Source organism: Myotis nattereri (genome assembly GCF_964212035.1).
Source record: "Myotis nattereri genome assembly, chromosome: 11".
Lineage (NCBI taxonomy): Eukaryota > Metazoa > Chordata > Mammalia > Chiroptera > Vespertilionidae > Myotis > Myotis nattereri.
Genome location: NC_138086.1, coordinates 26,043,582 through 26,068,726, shown reverse-complemented (window position 1 = coordinate 26,068,726; position 25,145 = coordinate 26,043,582). Strand labels below are relative to the sequence as shown.

Genomic DNA, 25,145 nt, shown 5'->3' with positions numbered 1-25,145 from the left:
TCACAGTCACACTGCTAAACCTGCCCCAACATGATACTACAAGGGATGCAAATGAGTATGGGTGTGGGAACGGCAGCTTTGGCTTTTTAATGCTTGCCTTTCATTCAGTAGAATAATGTGAGTCTCAACTGGATCTTAAGATCATACCTTGTTTTCCCCCACCCCTACCCCTACCTCTGTCATTTTGCACGGGAAGAAAATCGAAGTTCACAGAGATCAAGGGATTGGCTCGAAATAGTACTGCTAGAGATTGGTCCTGGAGTCCTAGATTCTCATTTCAGGTTTCACAGGTAAACAAACAAACAACAAATCAAACAAAAACCTGCCTGGTGTGTTACCTATGGTTTGTATGTATCTGCGGAAGGCTGGTTTGCAAACTAGGAATCGGGGCTCCTAAATTTGTCAGCAAATCCAGGTGCCACCCTTTCCTTACTCTGGGGAGTCACTCGGGCTTCCTTTAGCTCCCTTCCCTGAATACCTACCATCTCCTCCTACTCATCCCAAACGCCTGCACCGATTATTGTATTGCCGACGCAGCCAATGTACCTTGCTTAGCATACAGGGATGTGGGCCCTGCCTTAACAGAGCCAGAAATCTAGTTAGAGTGATAAAACATATCATTATACTTCTAAGTTACAAAGCCAGAAAGTAGTAAGAACTCCAAATCCCATTTAAATTCCTTTCCTTCTACCGTGGGCCAAATTTTGGAGGCCTTTTCTGTAAATCTGAGAAGGGGACAGGAAAACCCGTGAGCCATCCCCAACTGGAAAGCTTGCCTAAACCTGGTTCATAATCTGGTTCCTTTCAGCTCTGAGTCCCCCTGCCAGCGCCCAGTAGGGCATTACAAAATGAATATTGAGCGAATGAATAAACAGAAACCATGAACGAGTTTCAGGGAAGATTGTGAATTCCCCAAAACTGTAGGCCAAATTTTGTGTGTTTAAGCTTTCACTAGCTTCTGCTGATTTCCCAAAGCCATCTTGGCTCCTTCCCTGCCCCCTCCCCCAACTAAGAACCACTTGCTCAGTGATTTGAAGAGTAGTAGAGGATGGAATTTAGATGAGACAAATTACAAAGTGTGTTCCTATGAGTAAATGTATAAACAAATATAGATTTAGTGCCCCCTATGTGCCAAGAACAGGGTATACAACAAGGAGCAATTAGCCGTTGTACTTGGCCTGGTGGCACTTATGCTGTGCTGTCACCCTAAATGGGGATTCTCAGACTGGCTGCATATCAGCATCTTCCAGGGATGTTTCTTTAAAAAAACATACACACACCAAAATATATGGGACACACCTCAGAGGTGCCCAGGAATTTGCACCTTAAAAAATTCTCTACATTGGAATGCTGGTGCAGATGATAGCACCCACCCCACGGCGCCTCCCACCCTTGACCCTCAGACTGCAGTAAAGGCTAGGAGATCAGAAGAAAGCAAGGAGTGACCCGTCTAGATTGTAAAGGAACACACAGAAAGACACTGAAATTTGTAAAGAAAAAATTCACAGTATCTTTGAGGGGGAACTCAAGAGGTTAAAAATTTTTAGCTTTGGTTATACAGTTAATAGGCTTGGTGATTAATGCACTAGAAAGCCATTGTTCCAGCAACCTTTGTGCCCCAGGAGGACTGCAAGCAACCAAGATGGTATCTAAGTCAGTGTGCTCCAGGGAGAGAATGTCCAGTCAGCAGCCCAGGACACAGATAAAGAATCACCAGTCAGCAGATGAAGGGATGCTAGCAGAAGCGCCAGACTGCAGCTTTTATCTGATTCACCCTTTTCCCCGAATTCCAACCCCCTTACCTACTTTTCTTCTGAATTCCAAACCCTTTACCGACACTTTCCTTCTCCCTATAGAAAAGGTTGGCTTAAAATGAGATATAAGACGGTCTTTAGGACACATATTCCTCCATCTTCTCAGATCTCCAGCCATCTGAATAAAGCGCCCATGAAGATCACGTCTAGGAATGTATCCCAAGAAACTAGAAACACCCATCAGAAAGGATATATGCACCCCTATGTTCATAGCAGCACAATTCACCATAGCTAAGATTTGGAAACAGCCTAAGTGCCCATCAGCACATGAGTGGATTAAAAACCTGTGGTACATCTACACAATGGAATACTACGCTGCGGTAAAAAAGAAGGAATTCTTACCATTTGCAACAGCATGGATGGAACTGGAGAGCATTATGCTAAGCAAAATAAGCCAGTCAGAGAAAGATAAATACCACATGATCTCACTCATTTGTGGAATATAATGAACAACATAAACTGATGAACAAAAACAGATCCAGAGACAGAGGAGCATCGATCAGACTGTCAAACCTCAGAGGGAGGGTAGGGGAGGGTGGGGGTAAGGGGGAGAGATCAACCAAAGGACTTGTATGCATGCATATAAGCCTAACCAATGGACAAAGACACCAGGGGGGTTAGGGCATGAGTGGAGGGGTGGGGTGTGGGGGCAATGGGGGGGGGCGGATAAGGACACATACGTAATACCTTAATCAATAAAGGAAAAAACAAAACAAAACGAAAAGATTCAATCCTTTTCTCTACTTATTGGTTCTGGTAGTGACAGGTAGCACAAATGCCAACTTTTCCACCTTCCCCAAACACTGAAAGGGTCAGTATTTATTGGCCTAATTTCCCTTTCCCTGCTTTCTAGTTCCTCAAAATTTTTATTTTAAAACTTGGGGATGAATACAGAAAAAATAGAGGAAGAAAATGGTATCAGTAGAAAAACATTTTTGTGATCTATAGTGTCTGTATATATGCTTAGGAACTATCTTGTTAGTGAGACAAATCTTGAAAGGCTTTTAAGAGAAACTATAAAGTGAATGGCAAAGTGGCTAAGAGTGGAGTTGGTCTTCAGATATACTTTCCTTTCTATTTTCAGATTTAGGATCAAAGGGCCAGGAAGTTAATAAAACTCTCACCCCTTGCTGTAAGATCTTTCTCTCCTGCCAGTTAGCTTACAACTTCAAATAGATGCCTTGGTGAACCATTACTCACTGATCTGTTAGTCCTAAGGGTTTAATTCACTGGCCAACACACAGATTGTGGCTGACCTGGCTCAGAGGTAGTCGCTAAAATTCTCTGCAGGCAAGGCCTGGTTGAGACTGGACATGGTAAGGAAGGAAAGACCTCGATGAAAGAAGAGAGGGAGGAGAGAGAGAGAGAGAGAGAGAGAGAGAGAGAGAGAGAGAGAGCGAGCTGGGCTGAATTAGGCAAATGAGTGGGTCTTCCTTCCCAGCCAGTGACAAACAGCCAGGGGCTAGTTGCTGATCCTTTGCTTGAGCCAGCAGTATGTGGGGGAGTTTGGGTTTTGTACGAACATTTATTCACTGCGGGAGAATCGAGGTGTGATAAAGGAAAGGAGGCCTCTCTCTCCTCCCAGTGAGATTCCTAGTCCTCCAAGAGCTGTGATTTTCTGAAAACCCTCAGGGTGCCTCCAGCCAAAGCCACTCAGTAGCCCAAGAAACAGAAAGTAGCACTTTCCTGGATGACTCAAATGGAAAACGTTGCCACTACCTACGTAGTTGTAAAACGTGTTTAAAATTCTACTTTGAAATTCTGATCACAAGTGTTCACAGAAAGATAGCATTTTCCAAATGGATACCAAGGGGTTGGGTGAAGGAGGCCATCTTGAAGGATCATTTATTATAACAGGGAGTTATCACACAGGTTGAATTAGGGATCCTTTATAAAAATGAATAACTTTGTATAGCCAACAGGAAGAACCCGATTTTCATTCATTTAAAAATTTACCTTATGTGATTGAATTAGGACCCTTTGATTTCAACTTTAATATTTATATACGTTCATGACTCTTTTTTAAATAATATGGTCTATGGACATAGTGACAGCTACTGTGCGTTAAGGTCCTGTTCTAAGCCCACTGCACACATCTATCTCATTTGACCACTGTAACAACCTGGTGAGACACACACTTTTATCTTAGGATAAGCACTGAGGAGTTCCTTGTATTTAAGTCATTTGTTTAATTCACCCAGCGAGTAAGTAGCGAAGCCACTACTGAAACCCAGCCTGATGGTTGTATTGGAAGGACACATGCCCACATGCGCTTATCCTAAACCAGACTGGGACACTGTGATGAGCAAGGACTCTGCCTTCACAGAGTGTACATTCTGGTGGGGTACAGACGACACACATGTTTCCTATAGTGAGTAAATACCTCGGCGTTCTGTGATAGGGGGCCACTGGAGGTTGGATGGTGAGGGATGGTCTGTACGAAGAGGAGACATCTAGGCTGAAAATACATTTCTAGGAAAGAGTAACCCATGGGAAGATCTGGGGAAAGAGTGTCCCATGAGGAGCCCTTGGGAATCCTGGTGTGAGGTAGAGGCTTTTATAAAACGACTGTGTGCTCTGTGATCATGAAACTCTTCCAAGTTATTTGGTCCACATGGAATTCAGGCTTATTTGTCCTTGAGTAGAATACACGCTGTTAAAGTGTGTGCTAAACGAAGGGGCTGACCAAAAAATGATTCTCAAAGTGTTGCTTTTGCTGGAAAGCATGAGGGTGATGGCGATGCTGGTCACCTGCCCTTCCCATAGAGGAGAGGCCAGGGATGCACGTGGCCACCTGTGCAACCAGTGCCCAGACGGTAGAGGTCCTGAGCCCCCTTTCAGTTGGTAAGCTTGAAAAGAGCTGCTTTCTGTGGGTTTTTGTGAGCTCTTCTCTGCCTTATGTATTGGAGGGTAAAGCAGACTACTTCTTAATGATAGGGAGAGAAGGAAAAGCTACAGGACACATCCCTGGAATGGGAAAGGAATAGTAAGTAGCTATTTCAGCCTTAGTTGGCAGAAAGTCACATAATTTGTGTGGATAGAAATGAAAATAAAATATTAAAAAAATAAATCTATGGGTTTTAGAATGAGGCAGTAACAATAAAACATTAATAATTGTCTCTTGAGAATTGTCTCTGTTTTACATTTACAGTTGACTATGGGAGCAAAGAGTATTTTAGAAGGGAAGAAATATGTGATCTTAGGGGAATTTGGGTCACTTAAATAAATACTAACGAATGAATTGACCTTGACAAAGTCATTTAATGACTCTTGGCCCCCCAATTCTTTCATCTGTAACATGAAGCATTTGGAATAGATTTTTCAAGATCGCGCCAACTCAGATGGTTTGTGTATAATTCTATGATCTTTTAAGGAAAAAAAAGTATTGTGTATGTCTTGTTACAGTTGTGAATAAAGAAAGTTCAGTCAAGTTCACTGTTCACAACATCTAACAGGGTGCTCAGAGAAGGGTATTGCTTTCCCACCCCTTCCCCATCATTTCTAAGAGATGAGTGTAAGCCCCAAGAGAAATAACATATTACATAATAATATCTATAAGTTATTGAATACCTACTATGTGCAGGGTACTTGATCTATTATCTCATTAATCTTCAAGAGAAAACTGTAAAGCCAGTTGTTTTTATCATCTCCATTTGAAAGAAAGGAAACAGATTCAGAGTCCCTGTCATATAAGTAATAAGTAGCAGAGTTGGAATTGGAGTTCGTTGTTTGACTACAAAGCTCTTTCTATGATTGAGCACTTGGAGTAATAATAGCTGCCAACAATGACATTTCTTTTACCCTCTGAGACCTATACCAGTGAAAAAAATTTGGAAGAGAGTCCTACTGAGCCTGTTTAATGTAGATAGGCTGACTCAGGTATTTGTCTATAATGCAATAGCTTGTGGCAGTCCAATGCTCTCATTTTGAGAACATCTAGAAAGTCTGGATAAAATTCCAAAAACCCAACTCTGAAGGCACCAGAGAGCTGCTGCAGTAACTAGAGTTTCAGGGGATGACATCTGGAGAGAAAAAAATTCCTGGAAAAGTGACCTCACATTCAGTGATTTCTCCCTCAAGGCGTTGGCTGAGTCCTTAAGATACAAAGGACAAGTGGATGAGAAAGAATAAAGTTCATGAAACGCACAGCAGAGTTTTCAAAATCTCTTGCAGCTGAGTAGGAAAAACTTAAAGTTCAAGAAGGAAGAACTATTTTGAAGTTGGAAGAGCTGTTTTATATCTAATTGTGGTTGTAGTTATACAATTATATGCACTTGTCAAAACTTGAAGAAATGTACACTAAAAAGAGTAAGTTTTATTCTATGTAAATTATACTTTGATTTTTAAAAAATGGAAACAAGAAAGAGAAAAAAAAAAGAATGTATTTTGGGATATAATCTCAGGTAGAGGACCTTTGGAGAGCTCATCCACAGAAAGGGAGCAAACGAAAGGTTCATAGCTTCATATAAAAAAAATCGATGTTTTGTAGGGCAATTTAGAAGTGCTTGATAACATTGAATATGTGTCTTATAGTCCATAATCCAGTTCCACTTTTAGGAATACATTACAAAAATAATCCTGCAAAGGATACATAAAATGACATATTCAAGGACACTCACTGCAGCAAAGAATTGGGGGCAAATCTTATGATAAAGAGATGGTGAAATGAACATAGGGTACATGTAGATAAAACTGAACTCATTCACCAAATACTGTGTTTTAAATTCAATCTCACACATTAAAGCAGAATAGAATCTTAAAACACAATGCTTAGTAAGAAGAAAAAAGAAAAGAAAAAGGAGAAGAAACAGAATAAGATGTACATTACAATATTGTCCTGAAATGTAAAACACACAAAATAATATAATATACTGATCCTGGATACAAATGTGTGTAAATAAAGAAATTAAGGGGAAGAACTGGCAGAGTTTCAAATCATCTCAGCCCGAATATAACTAAAGTGGCTTCCCCAACTCCATTAATAAACTACAAGAAGAATAGGTAATCTTATTGGAGGAAGTAATGTAATCCAGCACATCAATTAAATATCCATATAGAAAAAAAGAAAAGAAAACCCTGACTTCTATTTAACACTATCCCTCCCCGACCCCCCACATCCCAACTTGATTATAGATGTAAATGTGAAAACTTATATACTAGAAATTTTAGAATAAAGTAAAAGATCTTGGGATAGGCAAAGATTTTGCAAACAGGACATAAAAACCACTAACTATAAAGGACAACAATTGAGAAATTGTACTGCATTAAAGTTAAGAACAATAAAGTGAAACGGCAAGCCACAGATTGAGAAAAATATATTAGTAATACATACAGTATATCTGACAAAGGACTTGTATCCAGAATATATAAAGAATTTCCACAAATCAATAATGAAAAGAGAGTTGACTCTAAAAGAGAATGGGTAGACTTCAATAAGCACATCACAGAAGAGGATATTAAAATGGCTGATAAGGATATGAAAAGTGTTCACTCTCGTTACTCATTAGAAAAATTCAAATTTAAACTACACACTACTAGAACAGCTAAAATGTAAAAAACTGACAATTCAAAGTGTTGGCGTGCGACTAGAACTCTCATGCACTGCTGTGAAAATGTAAATTAGTACAATCACTGTCTTAGGAGATATGTTTGGCAGTATTTGCTAAAGCTGAATATTTGTATATCCTGTGGCCCAGAAACCTTACTTCTAGGTAAATACACAACAGAAATCATATATGCATTTATCAAATAACATGAGCTACAATGCTCAAAGCCATCACTATTCATAATAGCCACAAACTGGAAATCACTTCAATGTTTATCAATAGTAAAATGCATAAATCATGGAAGGCAAACAATGAAATACTATGTAGCAATTAGAAAGATCGAAATACTGCTCAGACAGCGAATGTCAGAAACACAATCCTATCCAATAAAAGGGTAATATGCAAATTAACCATCACTCCATCACAAAGATGGTGGTGCCCATAGCCACAAGATGGCGGCGCCCAGTCCTCTCAGCCCCGCCAGAGTCCCCCAGTCCCGGCGGGGCGGCTGCTGAGAGCAGGCAGTGTGAGCAGCCTGGCAAATGCTTGCTTTGTCACTGTGGCGACTAGACAAGTGTTCTACACGTAGCCATGGACAAGTCTCTGGCCAGTCGGGGCACAGAACGCTTGCGTCATTGCTCCAGCGACGAGGCAAGCGTTCCGCACCCAGCCACGGATGGGCCTCTGGCCAGGCCAGGGTGTGGATGGGCCTCTGGGCCGTGGAGAGCCTTTGGGCATTGGGCGTGGAATGGCCAGGCCCTGCAGAGAGCTACTGGTGCGTGGATTTGTGTGCAAGGCTACTAGTGTTAAATAACAGAGGTCTCACTCACACACACACACACACACACACACACACATTATAAGATTCCATTAATATGAAACTCAAAAACAAGACAAAACCAATGCTTGGTATTAGAAATAAGAATAATGACTATCCTGGGGCAGTGGTGGGGAGGGAAGAGATATGACTGAGAGGGGTGGAGTTTCAGGGTACTAATAATGTTCTATTTCTAATCTGGGTGCTGACTACCCCATGGTATTCATTTTTGAACATTCATCATGCTGTAGAATTATGATTTGTATACTCTTCTGTATGTTCTACATCAATAAAAGCATTGTTTTTTATAACATCCTATATAATAAAAGCATAGTATGCAAACTGTTCCCTCAACTGGAGTTCTTCTGGGAGTTCTACCAGGGGGCGGGCCAGCTGGGGGAAGGGAGGGAGGCCCCGACCAGTGGTAGCAGCTTCTAGGGACCCTACCAGTGCACAAATTTCATGCACTGGGCCTCTAGTATGAATAGAAAAAGATAAAGTCCCAGTCTGTAAAGGGAATTTATGAGCTCAAAATACATAAAATCATAAAAGTTCAATATCCCTGGTCATATATTATACCAGCAGGAAAATAAAATAACAACAAAAAAGAAAGACAAACAATGAGAGAAAGCAATAAGGTGATACAATCAATGTACTCTGCAGGGGAAAATTATAGTCGGGAAGGCTGGGATCAATTTGGCCAGTTATTTCTAGATTAAAAGTCAGCACTGGATTATTTACCAATGACTTAGTGAACTTTCCATATATATATTTTGGCTTACTATATCTTAAAAGGGAAATATTGAATGTTTTTGCAAGTGGCCCATACTAAAACAATTCAAATACAGGACTACTTATCATTTTAAGATGCTGGGAAACTTTGCAATGCATTCATCCCCTTGCTTGCTAACCACACTTTCTCCTCCTCACTTTCCACCACACACCTTCCAAAATATGTCTTCAGTGGTTCATCTGGGCATCAAGCCCATGTACAGGTTTCCTCTGTACATTTTTAAATTGTATATTTCCATTTAAGTCTTTGCCTGTGTATCCTGAGTAATATTGTCCATAGTATGCTTATATTTTAGGGTATATTTTTATGCTGTGGGAGAATTTATTGATATTCATGGCATGTATTTTTCATGTTATTATAGAATTATGCCTATGGATATATACACAGATGAATAAATTGGAGAGATCTACTACACCGCATAACTTTAGGCATCCTATCTAATAATAGATAAACATGGTAATTAACCATACCTCCGCTAGGTTTCCCATTGGCTAATAAGCAGGATATGCAAATTAACTGCCAACAAAAATGGTGGCCGGCAGCCACGCAGCTGAAGTGAACATGAGGCTTGGTTGCCCTGGCCATGGAGGAAGCCAAGGTTCCCCGCCTGCTGCAGCCCAGCTCTGAGCTCTGGATGCAACAATGTTTCAATTATAGAAGTTAAACAAACCCAGATACCTGCTTTCAGGCGGCAATGGCCTCAGAGCTGGAGCCGGCTCTCAGTTCCAGTGACAGCTATAGAAGGTAAATAAATCCCAGAATTAAAAAAAAGAAAAAAAAAGAGGCTGGGAGTTTCAGTTGCCCGCCAGCCTGAAAACGGCCCTCAGCCCCTCACTCAGGCTGGCCAGGCACCCCAGTGGGGACCCCACCCTGAAGGGGGTGTGACCAGCTGTAAACAGCCATCAGCCCATCATCCAGGCTGGCCAGGCACCCCAGTGGGGACCCCCACCCTGAAGGGGGTGTGACCAGCTGCAAATAGCCATCAGCCCGTCATCCAGGCTGGCCAGGCACCCAAGCGGGACCCCCACCCTGATCCGGGACACCCTTCAGGGCAAACCAGCCGGCCCCCTCCCGTGCACCAGGCCTCTATCCTATATAGTAAAAGGGTAATATGCAAACTGACCCTAACAGCAGAAAGACTGGGAATGACTGGTCACTATGACACACACTGACCACCAGGGGGCAGATGCTCAATGCAGGAGCTGCCCTCTGGTGATCAGTGCACTCTCACAGGGGGGATTTCTGTTCAGCCACAGACCAGGCTGATGGCTGCCAGTACAGCGGTGGTGGTGGGAGCCTCTCCTGCCTCCTCAGCAGCGCTAAGGATGTCTGACTGCAGCTTAGGTCTGCTCCCTGCTGGCAAGTGGACATCCCCTGAGGGCTGCCGGGCTGCCAGAGGGATGTCTGATTGCCATCTTAGGCCCAATCCTCCGGGGAGTAGGCCTAAGCCAGCAAGTGGTCACCCCCGAGGGGTCCCAGACTGCGAAAGGGCACAGGCTGGGCTGAGGGATCCCCTACCCCCAAGTGCACAAATTTTTGTGCACCGGGCCTCTAGTCCTATATAATAAAAACATAACATGCAAATTGACCGAATGGTGGAATGACCTGTCGCTATGATGCACACTGGCCATCAGGGGGCAGACGCTCAATGCAGGAGCTGCCCCCTGGTGGTCAGTGCGCTCCCACGGGGGAGCGCACCTCAGCCAGAAGCTGGGCTGATGGCTGGCGAGTGCAGCGGTGGTGGTGGGAGCCTCTCTTGCCTCCGCTGCAGGCAGGCAGTAAGGAGCGAGGGGTCTGGGACTGCGAGAGCCCTGGACTGTGAGAGGGATGTCCACCTGCCAGCTAGGCTCAATCCTGGGGGGAGGGGAGGGAGAAAAGATTGGGCCTAAGCCGGCAAGTGGACATCCCCTGAGGGGTCCCACACTGCAAAAGGGCACAGGCTGAGCTGAGGGGACACCCCCCACACCCCCCAGGGCACGAATCTCGTGTACCGGGCCTATAGTATAAAATAAGTTTAATAATTATTAGTTTAACTCAATTGAATTCCTTTATTTCAGTATTCTCTCAATTTATTTACAATCTCATTGATGGAACTGGGACTCAGGAATTCTGCATAGTCACAAAAAGCAATGTCCTAATTCAGTACTTTCTGGTTGAGACTACAGGTCAACAAAGCAAACTAAATTTTTATTTTTTTTTTTTCAATTCAATCAACCCAGTGGAAAATTTAAGTACATGTTATTGATTTAGTGAACTTGTTTTCATATTCTTGTTACCTGATAGGTACTTGTTTGTTTAAAGTATTCTCAAAACTTTTTCCAGTGTTAGTTTCGACTACCGATTAAAATTTAACTACCCAAGGACAGAGCTGTATATTATATTTCTTTTATGGCCAGTTGCTTAATATGAGCAAAAACACAAAGCAAAATAACACCTGAAGTGGAATGATCCTGTTCCTCTTCTGCCCACCTCTCCTCCACCCCAGAGCTGTGAGCCAAGACCTAATCCAGAGCCTCAAGCTTGGTCCCTGTGAAGCACAAAACTCTGACGCAGGGAATTTGGGCAGTGGTAGGGCTCAGGGCTCAGGGCTCAGAATCTAGAATCACCTTGTCCTGCCCATGTAACAAAAAGCAAAACCAACAGTGTGTGTGCTGCTCTGAAAAAATTCACTGGTTGGTATCACTCCTCAGCTCTGGAAAGAAAGTCCGCCTCTGAGTTTCTCTATTTACACTTCCAACGGAAAGAGGAGCCAGGGACGGCTGCAATCCCAGGGATGAGAGACAGAGGCCTTGGCTCCAGAAAACTGGTATATCCTCACACTCACTGTCTGTTTATCATCACCCAGTTATCGGTCTGTTATTGTCTTGGAAACTGTGGACATCAGCAAACACAGCAAAATAACAATGCACAGGGGACCATTTTGTGCACAGGGCCCTGGGAAGGGCCAGTGGAATTCCTCTGATCAGTCTCCTTTTGACTTTTTCCCAGAGATGCTGGTCCCGCAATAAAATGTCTGGAATGCTTGGTAGGGACAAAGTGGGTTGGTCACAGGGCAATTATGCTTCTGTCGTCAATGAGATCGGCCATTTTGTGGACTGATTTCCAAGTGACTCGTGGTATCACGAATGGGTTAAGAATACAAATACACGGGATTTTTACAGTAAACGGAGCTTTCACATCCCTTTTCTCAAGCAGTTTTCATGGCAACCCTGGAGGTCAGTAAGACAAATATTATTGGCAACATTTTACAAGTGGGACCTAGAGAAGCCTAGAGAGGTTAAATGGTTTACCCAAGGCCTCTCAGCGAGGGGTGGGTAGATCTGGGTCCCCACATCTATTCTCTCTGCAGAACACCATTCTGTCTCTACCTGGTTACTTAACAACCAAGTTCGTTTAGCGGGAGTTGGTTTTTTTTTATTTTAAGACAAATCAATCACTACATTTGTTTTTGAAAATCAGGTCAATCCACTGCTTGATCCCCAACTGCTATCAAGAGCTAAACATTTTCAAAATAACCATCTTGAGATTTGATTCTTTGTGGCCCTTGGAATTTGGACGGTCTTTGCAGTAATCACAGAGGGGAGAGTCTAACAAGTAATAAATCCTTCAAGCACTTGAACATCAAAATACATCTGTCGGGAAACGGTGGCCCACCGATGTGGCTTTCCACAGTCTCAGTACCAGCACTCTTACTAGTGATATGTGTCATCAGAAATTAGAGTTTCCACATGGTTTTCTATTATTTTTTTCAATATTAGGAAGGATTCGAGATTATGCCTATAAACTTGACTCTCATTCAACTGCAATCTAGGACTATTTCTTGAGTAAGGCCTACCTACGTGTGTTCCTGTGAGCGGGTCTTTCCTGTGAATATCCTTCCTCACATATATCACATTAAGAAAAAAAATTTTAGATTCGCTTTTCTACTATTCCAATCTCTTGAGACAAAATGTCAGTTCCATTTGGGATTCTATTTCCAGTTATTGAATGGAAGTTGCTAAGGATACAACAGAGATGAAGAGAGACAAGCTGTCTGCCCTCACATAGCTAACTCCCTCGGGGGAAATAAATATGAAACTATTTATGTCTTATTTACTAGTACTTATTTTTTATTTTTATTTTTATTGCGGTAAGAACACTTAACCTGTGATGTTTTATTCACTTCTTTATCCCCAGTGCCTCACGTAGTTCTGAGCACATTTGTTTCTCAATAAATGTGTGCTAAGTGAAGAAATAAATGAGGTCCCCAGGTGTTCAAACTTTTTATTTCTAAATCTTGATTCCTTGTCCAGTGTCTTTCTCTCCAGGACCAGGCTGGAAACGGACACCAGGTGGATAATCAGAATCGCACTAAAGCTTCTACTGACATTTTAACTAGCAATTATAATAGAAGGTTGATGGTAATGCGGACAATATCTTGTCTTCAATCTGTTGTAGCGACAAACTTACACCCAGGCTGCTATCTTTAAAAAAATTAAGTGTGTTATTAACAAAATGGAGGATGGAGTGAAGATACAGATGGGTCGATGAAACCCATGGCCACATTAATTCAATATTTCAAATTGGACACCCCATAATAAATAAGGATAGCATTTTAAAAACATAGCAATGCCTCTATTCATATGCCAACAAAAATATCAACAGAAGCCTCACCATGGCCAACATTTATAGTTGAGTTGATTGAATTAAATGAAAAGGATAAATTAGTTTAATAAAACCTTTTGGGCAATTGTCTCCACATAATTATTGGGAAGCTCTCTGTCCTTTTTGAAATGACAATTCTGGCATGATGAAGGCACAATTATAGGCTGAGCAGAACTTATACACATAACCGTAAAACAGATTTTGCAGCTTCATAAGGAAAAATTCCAAAATAACCTTTTCAGAGATGACAACAATTTTGTATGTTTGAAACATTGAAATGTGATTGTGACATATTACTGGGAAAGAATGAAAAACAAATGACTGTGAATAACTTGAACCATCTAAGCTTACATACAAATGCCATCCCAGAACCTTGACCAGAACGACAAATACATGATGTGAAATATACTGGAAGAGTGAGAGAGGAAAACATGACATTTAGCCAGAATTAAATGGTATCCAGGCTACACAGATACTAAGATTGTTTGAGAAGTTTTCTCTCTCTCTCTCTCTCGTGATTTTGGGCTGTTTGAACCCCAAGGAGGCCAATCCAGGAGTGTGGGCACTCAACCATGAGATCCCTGAGTGAGCAGCCACATTTTATACAGCTTTATATCCCCAGAGCAACTCACAACAATTATTGATTGGCCGAGTGAAATACTGATGGTTTTCATGACTACTTTTGTTTCTTTTACTTTCTTGCAAAAGGTCCCAAATCATCACATCTGTGAAGTCAGGCCTATCTCTGAATGCTATACGACATACCTCTTTATAATTGTATATTATAAGCAGTATACCATTATGCATTTCTCTATAAAAATACAGAAATATTTGTTAAAATATTTTTTAGTCAAAGTTGAAATAGTATTTGCACTGATTTTTATGTTACAGCATAACACATATGCTAAAGGCTTCAAGCATCCTATCCATTTATTGCCAAGGTATAGTACATTAAAAATTGTTGTGTTAGATATACAGATCTTTAATATATTAACCTTCATGTTATTTGTTTCTTTAGCTCTGTTATTTATCTTCATGTACCACTACAATGTGTAATGACATTTATGTTCTGGTGCCTCTTTATTTAATGTTTGTGTCTTTCCTACAGACTGAAAGCTTCATAATGGCATGTATGGTCTTGGGTTGTTTTTGCCATTGATTCCTTAAAGCAGGGGTAAGGAACCTTTTTCTTCCAAGGGCCATTTGCATATTCATAACATCATTCATGGGTCATGCAAAATTATCAACTTAAAAATTGGCCTGTTGCGGGAGAACCAAGATGGCAGCATAGGTTAACGCCAGAGTTTGCTGCTTTGAACAACTACTTCAAAAGTGAAACCAAAAAACGGAAGGGACATCACCCAGAACCACAGGAACGCTGGCTGAGTGGAAGTCCTACAACTAGGAGGAAAGAGAAACGCATACGGACACTCAGAGGAGGCGCAGTGCTGAAGTCAAATTCTGAGGTGCGGAGTGCGCAGAGCGGGCTGGCTGCGGAGGGCGCGGTTGTTGTTTTCAATCGGGAGGGAGTCGCAGACTCTGAGCTCCAGATACAGGCGAGTCTTTAGGGACCCAGACTCAAGCGGGAGAAGCGAGACTGTCTGGCTTCGGTCAGAGCGAGTGCAGCTTTCTCTCCGAGCTTTGCAGCGGGTGCTGGGACTCAGAGAGGCAGAGCTCCTGGGAACAGGACTGAGAGCCGCCATAACTGCTCTCTCCGGCCCACCCTATTGATCCTGTGCGACCTGCCCCACCCAAGCCCTGCACACAGGCATTTGCCGGATAGCCTCAGGCAAAGGCTAGATTAGCACCTCCCTAGAGGACAGAAGTTCTCTCACTGCAGACACAGCTGATTCTCATAGCCACTTGGCCTGGAGGTCAAACCCTCCCTGGTATTAACTACAAGACTGCACACAAAGACCACTAGGGGGTGCACCAAGGAAGCATAACAAAATGCGGAGACAAAGAAACAGGACAAAATTGTCAATGGAAGATATAGAGTTCAGAACCACACTTTTAAGGTCTCTCAAGAACTGTTTAGAAGCCGCTGATAAATTTAATGAGATCTACAAGAAAACTAATGAGACCCTCGATCTTATATTGGGGAACCACCTAGAAATTAAGCATACACGGACTGAAATAACGAATATTATACAGACTCCTGACAGCAGACCAGAGGAGCGCAAGAATCAAGTCAATGATTTGAAATGCGAGGAAGCAAAAAACACCCAACCAGAAAAGCAAAATGAAAAAAGAATCCAAAAATGCGAGGATAGTGTAAGGAGCCTCTGGGACAGCTTCAAGCGTACCAACATCCGAATTATAGGGGTGCCAGAAGATGAGAGAGAGCAAGATATTGAAAACCTATTTGAAGAAATAATGACAGAAAACTTCCCCCACCTGGTGAAAGAAATGGACTTACAGGTCCAAGAAGCGCGGAGAACCCCAAACAAAAGGAATCCAAAGAGGACCACACCAAGACACATCATAATTAAAATGCCAAGAGCAAAAGATAAAGAGAGAATCTTAAAAACAGCAAGAGAAAGAAACTCAGTTACCTACAAGGGAATACCCATACGACTGTCAGCTGATTTCTCAACAGAAACTTTGCAGGCCAGAAGGGAGTGGCAAGAAATATTCAAAGTGATGAATACCAAGAACCTACAACCAAGATTACTTTATCCAGCAAAGCTATCATTCAGAATTGAAGGTCAGATAAAGAGCTTCACAGATAAGGAAAAGCTAAAGGAGTTCATCACCACCAAACCAGTATTATATGAAATGCTGAAAGGTATCCTTTAAGAAGAGGAAGAGGAAGAAAAAGGTAAAGATACAAATTATGAACAACAAATATGCATCTATCAACAAGTGAATCTAAGAATCAAGTGAATAAATAATCCGATGAACAGAATGAACTGTTGATTATAATAGAATGAGGGACATAGAAAGGGAATGGACTGACTATTCTTGGTGGGGAAAGGGGTGTGGGAGATGCGGGAAGAGACTGGACAAAAATCGTGCACCTATGGATGAGGACAGTGGGTGGGGAGTGAGGGCGGAGGGTGGGGTGGGAACTGGGAGGAGGGGAGTTATGGGGGGGAAAAAAGAGGAACAAATGTAATAATCTGAACAATAAAGATTTAATTAAAAAAAAAATTAGCCTGTTGCATTATTTACAATAGCTAAGGTCTGAAAACAGCCCAAGTGCTCATCAGTATATGAATGGATTAAAAAACTGTGGTGCATTCACACAATGGAATACTAAGCAGCTGTGAAAAAGAAGGATCGCTTACCCTCTGAGACAGCATGGAGGGACTTGGAGAGTATTATGCTAAGCGAAATAAGCCAGTCAGAGAAAGACAAGTATCACATGATCTCACTCATATGGGGAATCTAATGAACAAAATAAACTGATGAACAAAACAGATCCAGAGACATTGAAACATGCAGCAGACTGATGTATTTCAGAAGGGGGGAGAGGACGGGAAGAGATTAAACAAAGAACTTATATACATATATGCATAGCCCACAAACAAACAATAGTGTGAGAAGGCCTGGGGGGCAGACAGGAGCAAGGTGGAGGAGGTCAGTGGGGGAAGGGGGTGGACATTTGTGATACTTTCAACAATAAAGTTTAAAAAAATTAGCCTGCAGTATTAGGTCAAACATTTAATTAACTCACCCCTAATGCCTTGGCAGGGCCAGACCAAATGATTTCACAGGCCTTCTATGGCCCAAGGGCCAGACATTCCCCACCCCTGCCTTACAGCTTTGCAGTTACCGAAAATAGAGCAGTCACTCAACAATTACGTACGGAATAAATTAAGTGGCCAACAAACAGCCAAAATATTTCAAAAACTCTAAGGATAAGACAGTCAGGGAAGCTCTATAGGTTTATCATCTATTTGCAGAGAGGATACTTATTAAGAGTTTGGCATTTGCTGAGTGATAGATAAACTAAATAAATGAATGGGTATATGGATGTTTGTAGCTGTCAGGGCAAAATATGGTAAGTTCTGAATGAAGGACAGACAAGTACACCAAAGCAACCAGTTACATGGCCTAAATGCTATTTTCTCTGCCGCTGCAACTGTTCTCCACAAGTTGTGCTTTGAAAGAGAAAGTATGGGAAGCACACAAATATGCTTTGCGTTGTAATAACTGAATCGTGCACTATCTCGTTTGACTCTCCACAGAACCCGGGGAGGTAGATAGTCCATCATCTCCATGTGACAAAGAAATTAAGTTCAGTGTCTACAATTACCCAGCGTGTAGTGGACTCAGAACTCAAATGCTGGCCTCCTAACCCCAGAGACCAAGCAAGAAGAGCAAGAGAGGAAAACCATGGCAGAGCTGATGTGCTTTCGTTCTGACTTCCTCCCCTGCGAGAAAGATTTTAATACATGGATACAGCCTTCCAATAAGAAACAAATACCCAAGTCTTTCCAAGTCTCCCAGCTCAAAAATCTGATTTTGGTTTCCGCTGCTATTCCTAATACTTGGGGGATCAGTGAGATTTTATTTTTCCTTCCAGCCATATCTCAAAATATACTCTGAGCCACACTTGTCTCTATTCCTTTTAAAACAGGGAGAAAAGGCCCACAAGAAAATTGCCTCAGGACAGAGTACCTACTCATCCACCAGCCTTGAGATTGGCTTATATCCCTATAACCTAATATGGCTAAGAAAATGTTTGACTGGAACTGAGTGAGGATTGCCAAACTTAACAACTTTTTTTTGTAAGAAAAGTGCCACTGAGTCCATTGTTTAGACATAACTTCAGTTCAGATACAGTGCTGATCCGTTCACATCAACGAAACCGTAACTGCACTTCTGCGCAGTAACGAAAACCAGACACCTGCCCCCTTTGCCCACTCACAGGCAAGATGAATAAATAAAAGTTGCCCAAGAAGGCTCCTGGGGATAGTCTATTGAACATGTTGCCCTTCTTGGGTTATGAAAGCTGAGTGACTGGGGAGACCCAGTTCAGATGCCCAGGTCCTCAGAGTTTGTGTAAAATCAAAGAGCTTTCAGCAGAAGCAGGGCTGAAAGGAAATTCACCTCCTCCATCTCCCATCTCAGGCCCATGATGGATTTCCCATCATCTTCCTCAAATAGCACCTCTGACTGACATTCCTATTTCTTCTGACTCCCAGGACTCTGATGTATTTGAAATGCCACTATGATCTTAAATATCACCCTTTCTCTCATCACAAATACAATCGACAGTAATCGAATCTGAGGGTTCTACTTGGGCTGTTTGGGTTATGGGGGCTTTCTTGCTTCCATTCCCACTATTATTCCCATCATTCGTACACTTTCTTTCTTTCTTTTTTTTTTTTTAAAAATATATATATTTTATTGATTCTCTACAGAGAGGAAGGGAGAGAGATAGAGAGTTAGAAACATCGACGAGAGAGAAACATCGATCAGCCGCCTCCTGCACATATCCTACTGTGGATGTGCCCGCAACCAAGGTACATGCCCTTGACTGGAATCGAACCTGGGACCTTTCAGTCCGCAGGCCGATGCTCTATCCACTGAGCCAAACCGGTTTCGGCTCGTACACTTTCTTGCACCTAGACCATTACAGTTGTCAGCTGGTAAGTGGCACTGCAATTTCTTTAGTTGTTTGGAGGCATGGCAAAGATTTTAAAGTCAGGCAGATCTGACTTTTAATTCTGGATCTGCCACTTATTCGATGAGTTTTGCAAATTGTTTAGTTTCTCTGTTAAAGTGTAAACTGTACCTTGCACCATTATTGAGAGAATTAAATGAGGAAACATGCAGTAGAATGGTACCAGACATGAAGACAGTGCTCAGTTAACAGCACCAAACTCCATGTCTATCCTCTTCCTCACCCTGATACATTCCACACAACACTGCTCGATTTTTTCTTTCAACCATGTACGTAGAAATTGAAAGGGAAAAACATACCCATTGACTCCTGAGATGAGATGGTCAGTGAGGACAGGAGTGCTGCCTAAGATTCCATCTGGCCCAAGTTAAAGAAAAATGAATGTCAAAAATGTGTTGCTTCTTAGAGTTACTAAGGGCATAAGCGCAGGGTAGAGGACAATTTTGTTTTGTAAACATTTCAACCTTCCTTTGTGGTTGTAAAAGGTGAACCTTACCCCTAAAATGCTTGGGAGAAAATTAAGCCAAAGAGCTAAAATGCAGCTTTTCCCCTCAGCTTTTCCTCTGTAGGCCCCACTGACCACCTTGCCTAATATTTAATTTTTTACTGTGATCCAGTGAAACCATTCATCAAAGTCTGTTAAACACAGCTGCTTTGTGGGAACAAGGGGAAAAGGAACTTTTCCATGCTCAGGATGAAACCCAGAGAGATTGGAAGAGATGGGCAACTGTAAGAAGTGACAGGGATTTGGAGCAGGATGTGACAAAAAAACATGAGCATTCCCACCATTTTGTCTCTTGCTCAGGGATTCCCAGAAATATTGAGATGGTGGCCCCAATAATTTTATCCTAATATATAAAGAGACAGGGTCCATAGCGTCCAAAATGACCGGACGACCAAATGCCAGGCTGTGCACACAGCAGGCTCGGGTGGGCGGGGACTGGCAAGCTGGCTGAACTGCTGACCTCTCGGTCCCTCCTGGGTTGTGGGCACCACGGCGACCCAGCACTGACTGCCGCCGCTAAGGTGGGTGTGATGTGATGGTTGGGGGGCCCTGCCATCGCCCCATGATTGCCCCATAGAGGGAGGCCCAGGCCACCAGCCGGGGGGCTCCATTATCGCCCCAAAGAGGGAGGCCCAGGCTACCCGGCCGGCGGCAGTGGATGGGGCCTCCCTCTGTGGGGCGATCAATTGCGGGGCTTCTGGACTGCAAGAAGGGCACAGGCCAGGCTGAAGGACCCCTCCCCCACGAGTGCACAAATTTCGTGCACCGGGCCTTTAGTTTGGATACAAAAGGAAAGAGTAACCCAGGAAGAACTTGGTTATTTCCAGGTTACATACTTATGAACAATTATCCAACAATACAAAAACAACATTACAAGTAAAATGCCAGTTGTCAGGATTAGTTTAAGGAATTCGGACAACAGTTATGTACTAAAAAGTACAGACTGGTGTTAAAAGTCTTTGATTTTAAGTTCTGGTGACCCTCCTGAACTAGCTATATGACTGTGGGCAAGTCATAGACTCTGCAGGCCTCAGTCTCTTCAACTGAAAAAAGATGAAGAATGGACTAGAAAAACTGTGATTTATTGATTCGATGGGTTGCAATACTTGGGAGAGGTTTCAAAAAGAAGACTGGCTCTTAGAGAAACATTAATATTCTGATCATTGGAAAGGAAGAGTGAGGATATTTCATTCTTGCTCAGGAAAGGAGCAAAGTCATTTGAGCAGAAAGGCACAGTGTGTACTCGTGGGTGACATTTAATAGCCTGTCTGGGAGGACTTCAGGAAGTGGATTATATTAATTATATACTTGGATGTCAATTTTGCACTTAATCTTTGGAGTAGACAGTAGGGACTAGGATTTTTTCATATAAATGGTAGTTTGGGAAGATTCAAAATGTATATAATGAGATAGAGCAAGAAGAGGACTAAACTAGAGGTATGTAAATAAGTTTGGAGATTTGAAACCTGAATTAAGATGGTGACAATAAAACCTCAGAGGAAACATAGTCAATGAAGAATCTAGAAATGTGCATTTCTTTCTCCCCAATTTATCCCAGTCTCCTCTGATTAGTCTGTGGAGGGATCACCTCCCAGATGCCACACTGAACTCTGACCTAGTTCTAAGAATTGTGCTATTAATGATCAATAAATCATTTGGAGGATTAATGTAGATTAATCCTGTAGAGGAAAGACCAAGATCATTTTTTATTGTAACTATAGAATGACCTTGGGATATTTTGTAATTAGAGGTCTTTAAATTAATTGCATAATTGAATATAATTTTGTAAATTGTACAATCAATTCCAAATGACTTCACTGAAGGAGAAATCTCTGTTATTTTGAAAGAATATACATATTATAAGTCTTTACAAATCTCAAAGTTAGGCTATGAAATTATCCTTAAACAGGGAAAAATATACTCATTTCTCTCCCTCTTTAATTCTTAGATGTTTTAGAGCAATTTAAAGTCCTTGAACTACCCTACTTACTCATTAAAATAAATGCTTTGAAAGAGGAAATCCAAAATTAACTTTTTGGTAGCCTAAAAAAGTTAACAAAGCAAATTTGCTTCAACTGGGTATATAACATCCTTTTAATAATGCTAAGCACTAGAATGAGACAGAACTGGAACTGAAGTTCAAGTCTTCCTGAATGTATCAGCCCTTTCATTTTCTATTAAACTTGGCTTTCATTTGCAGATGTTAGTTAATTTGTCCTTTTCCCATCCTGCATTTCCTGCTTTATCTTAATTTTAATGTTTTGAAATTATATTTTCAGGTCAAATACTAGAATAACCTCTTTATATTATAGGTAGGAAACACTGGAATACATTAAGTATTGGATCAGGCTAAAAATGTATATAGGTTCAAAAGTTTAAGAGACATTATGGGATGATAGATATAAAAGGGCCTCTGAAGGAACGGAAAAGATGATTGTAAGATAACATTAAGTTCTGGAGCTTTTGAAAATCTCAGGGAATAACGGAAATTCCAACAACAATCACTTCTTGCCATCATCAGAGACACTGGGCTCTAGAACTTAGATTTGACCAAGTGGGATATATCTTACATTATAATATTATATTTATAATAGTTGAATAGATCAAGTGTCAAATATTCTCTTATTTTTTGTTTTGTTTTGTTGAGAAGTTCCCATCACAATGGAAAATGGAAAAGCATAGACTCCATATGTGCAACTGAGAGAGAACTGGGAAGAAATTTATATTTATTGTGTACCAAGTGTGTATCAAATGCCACATTATTTAATATTTCCAACAAACCCATGAGGTGAGTGTTCTTTTTCTCCATTACAGATGAAAAAATGGAGGCTTGAGTAGTTACGAAATTTGTAAGCATCATTTAGAGGTGAGAGAATTGGAATCAGTATCCAGATCTTAATCTATCCTCTTTCTACCATTCCAAAGGGCAACTGTTGAGAGAGGAGGAGAGGAGAGGAGAGGAGGGGAGGGGAGGGGAGGGGAGGGGAGGGGAGGGGAGGGGAGGGGAGGGGAGGGGAGGGGAGGAGAGGAGTGGAGAGGAGAGGAGAGGAGAGGAGAGGAGAGGAGAGAGAAAATCCAGAGATTCAGTTATTTCATTCACTATTGTTTGAACAGAAGTAATTGATATTTTTAATCAACCTGATCAACTGAACAAAAGCTGGTTGTTTGGATTTTTAAAACAGATTTGATTGAAAACCAGTTGTTTCAGTGGCCATATGTAGACCTGGACTTACTAAATGACCACCTTTGAGTCCCTCAGCTGGAAGAGTACAAAAGAACCCGGAGGCAAGTCAATGGCAAATTGCCACCCCAAACAAATTGCAGTATGTAGGCTCTGAAACTTGAATTACCCTTCAAGGATTAAGGTTCAAGACTGTGAAAAATTAAAAAGGCTGCTTAGCCTAGGAAATGGCATATGAATCAAAAATATCATTACTAAGCTTAACTGCACTCCTAATCTTCCACTTTCATGACATCTAAACTGTTTTGTTATTCTTAATGGACCAAATCCCCTTCTGGTAAGGTTCTGGAAATTCTATTTTTGTGGTAATTTAAAAAATTATATGGCATGTTCTTTATATTTGGTTTATGTAGGAGTTCAGACCACTTCAAACATACTTTTCTTTCTTAGTCTGATGGCTATTTAATATTGTGTCATTCACTGGTTGAAATAAAATCAGGTTATCTGCAAAAATACATGAACACCCAAAAAGGATTGAATTGTATCTTTGAGAAATGGATTTTTTTTTCAAAGTCAGACATCAAAGTCTGCATATTGCCGAAAGTTTATTTTGAGAAGCTTTAGTCAAAACAGTTTGGAAACTATGACATGAGTCATTTTTTTTTTTCTTAAAGAAATGTAACTTTGTCTATTCCCACTGCATTTTTGGGTTGGTAGGAGACATCTTTATTCCACAGGATTTTAAAAGCAAGTTTAAGATTCCATAGGTTTAGTATTACATCACTAATGGTTTCTAATGAGATCCAGGCAATAGCAAGAAGGGGAAAGAGCAGCACAAATGCTGACTTCTACAACATCAAGTACCATGTAAAATGTGAAAAAGTCTCCATGCTTTATCTATGGCTGAAGCCATCTGGTGAAAAAAGGGGGAATTCACATTCTATCAACCAGATGTGGATGACATGATATCTAATGTTTGGCTATTTGGAATCAGTCATGAAAGAGGCTGAATTTTTTAGTCTTCATGCAGATATTTGCTGCCCTATGGTTATGGTCAAAATGAATCAGTGAAACATGAAAATATCTAGATACTGTGTTTATTCTATTGCGTGCTTAAGGCCTCAGCTACTTGCCTGATTATGTTCCCATAACCACCTTTTGGAGAAAAATTACACAAATTTTACTTTTGAGGTGATGTCTATGTACATATAGAAGGAGAATGCTAAAAATAAATCTTCCCCAAACCTTCAGAAACTCCGGCATTTCAAGGAAGGTAGATGAGGGGACCGTTGGGTGGGCAGGATGATCCATGGAGGTTGTACTATTCCAGAGAAGATCAGTTTATTTGGTGAATGATAATGGGTAAATGGGATGAGTAGAGACTTTCTAGAATTTTTGCTTAAGGGCTCTGAAGTTAAACTTTCCAACCTAGGGATGGGTGTGATAATAATCACTAACACCAGTTTAGAACTTTACAGTATCAATACTTCTTTCACCTTTATGATCACATTTGATCCTTAGCAAAGGCCTACTATATAGGTTAAAGTTTTCTGTAGACCCATCCGTCAATTTCATTTCAAGTCAACTCAACAATTATTGACTTAAGTACAGACCTTTCATATGTAAAGTACTACACTAGTCACAATGCAGAGGGAGGGAAACAAAGGTAAATTAAGGCATAGTTTTGGCCTTCAAAAAACTTACAATCTATCTAGTCAGGGAGATAGACACAACTAATAAAAGAGAAACTGGGTATTAAAAAGGCAATAAAATGAAGTAGGACAAGTTTTAGGATTTGGGGAGAAAGTCTGAAAAAGAGATGGTAAGAGGAGATATTTTAGAAATTTGAAATACTTTGGAAGTATCAAAGTCATAAATTATTTATAGTGTCAACATTCATTCAACAACAATTATCAAATACCTACAACATTGAAGAGTATGCTAGGTAAGTTAGTATTTTTTTTTAAAAAAAAATTTTGTACCATCAAATTTTGTCAAGTTTCTTATGAAAATCAGTATATTATGACATTCGACTGAAGAATAAAACCTTGGTCAGTCTACTAAATGTCTTGTTTATTCCCTGTTGGGTAAAAAGTTTGACAGTGGAACTGGTCAAATTTATGCCTTGTTCAGACACATGCTTCTAGAAATTCTAACAAGTCTCCCTTCATCCCATTTACCCATTATCATTCACCAAATAAATTGTCAGT

General features: G+C 41.1%; 1 protein-coding gene across 1 annotated transcript in view; it reads right to left on the bottom strand.

The window, feature by feature from the left end:
* CALD1 (caldesmon 1) overlaps window positions 1-25,145 on the bottom strand; it is a 183,508-nt gene that overhangs the window by 136,493 nt on the left and 21,870 nt on the right. The window lies entirely within an intron of this gene.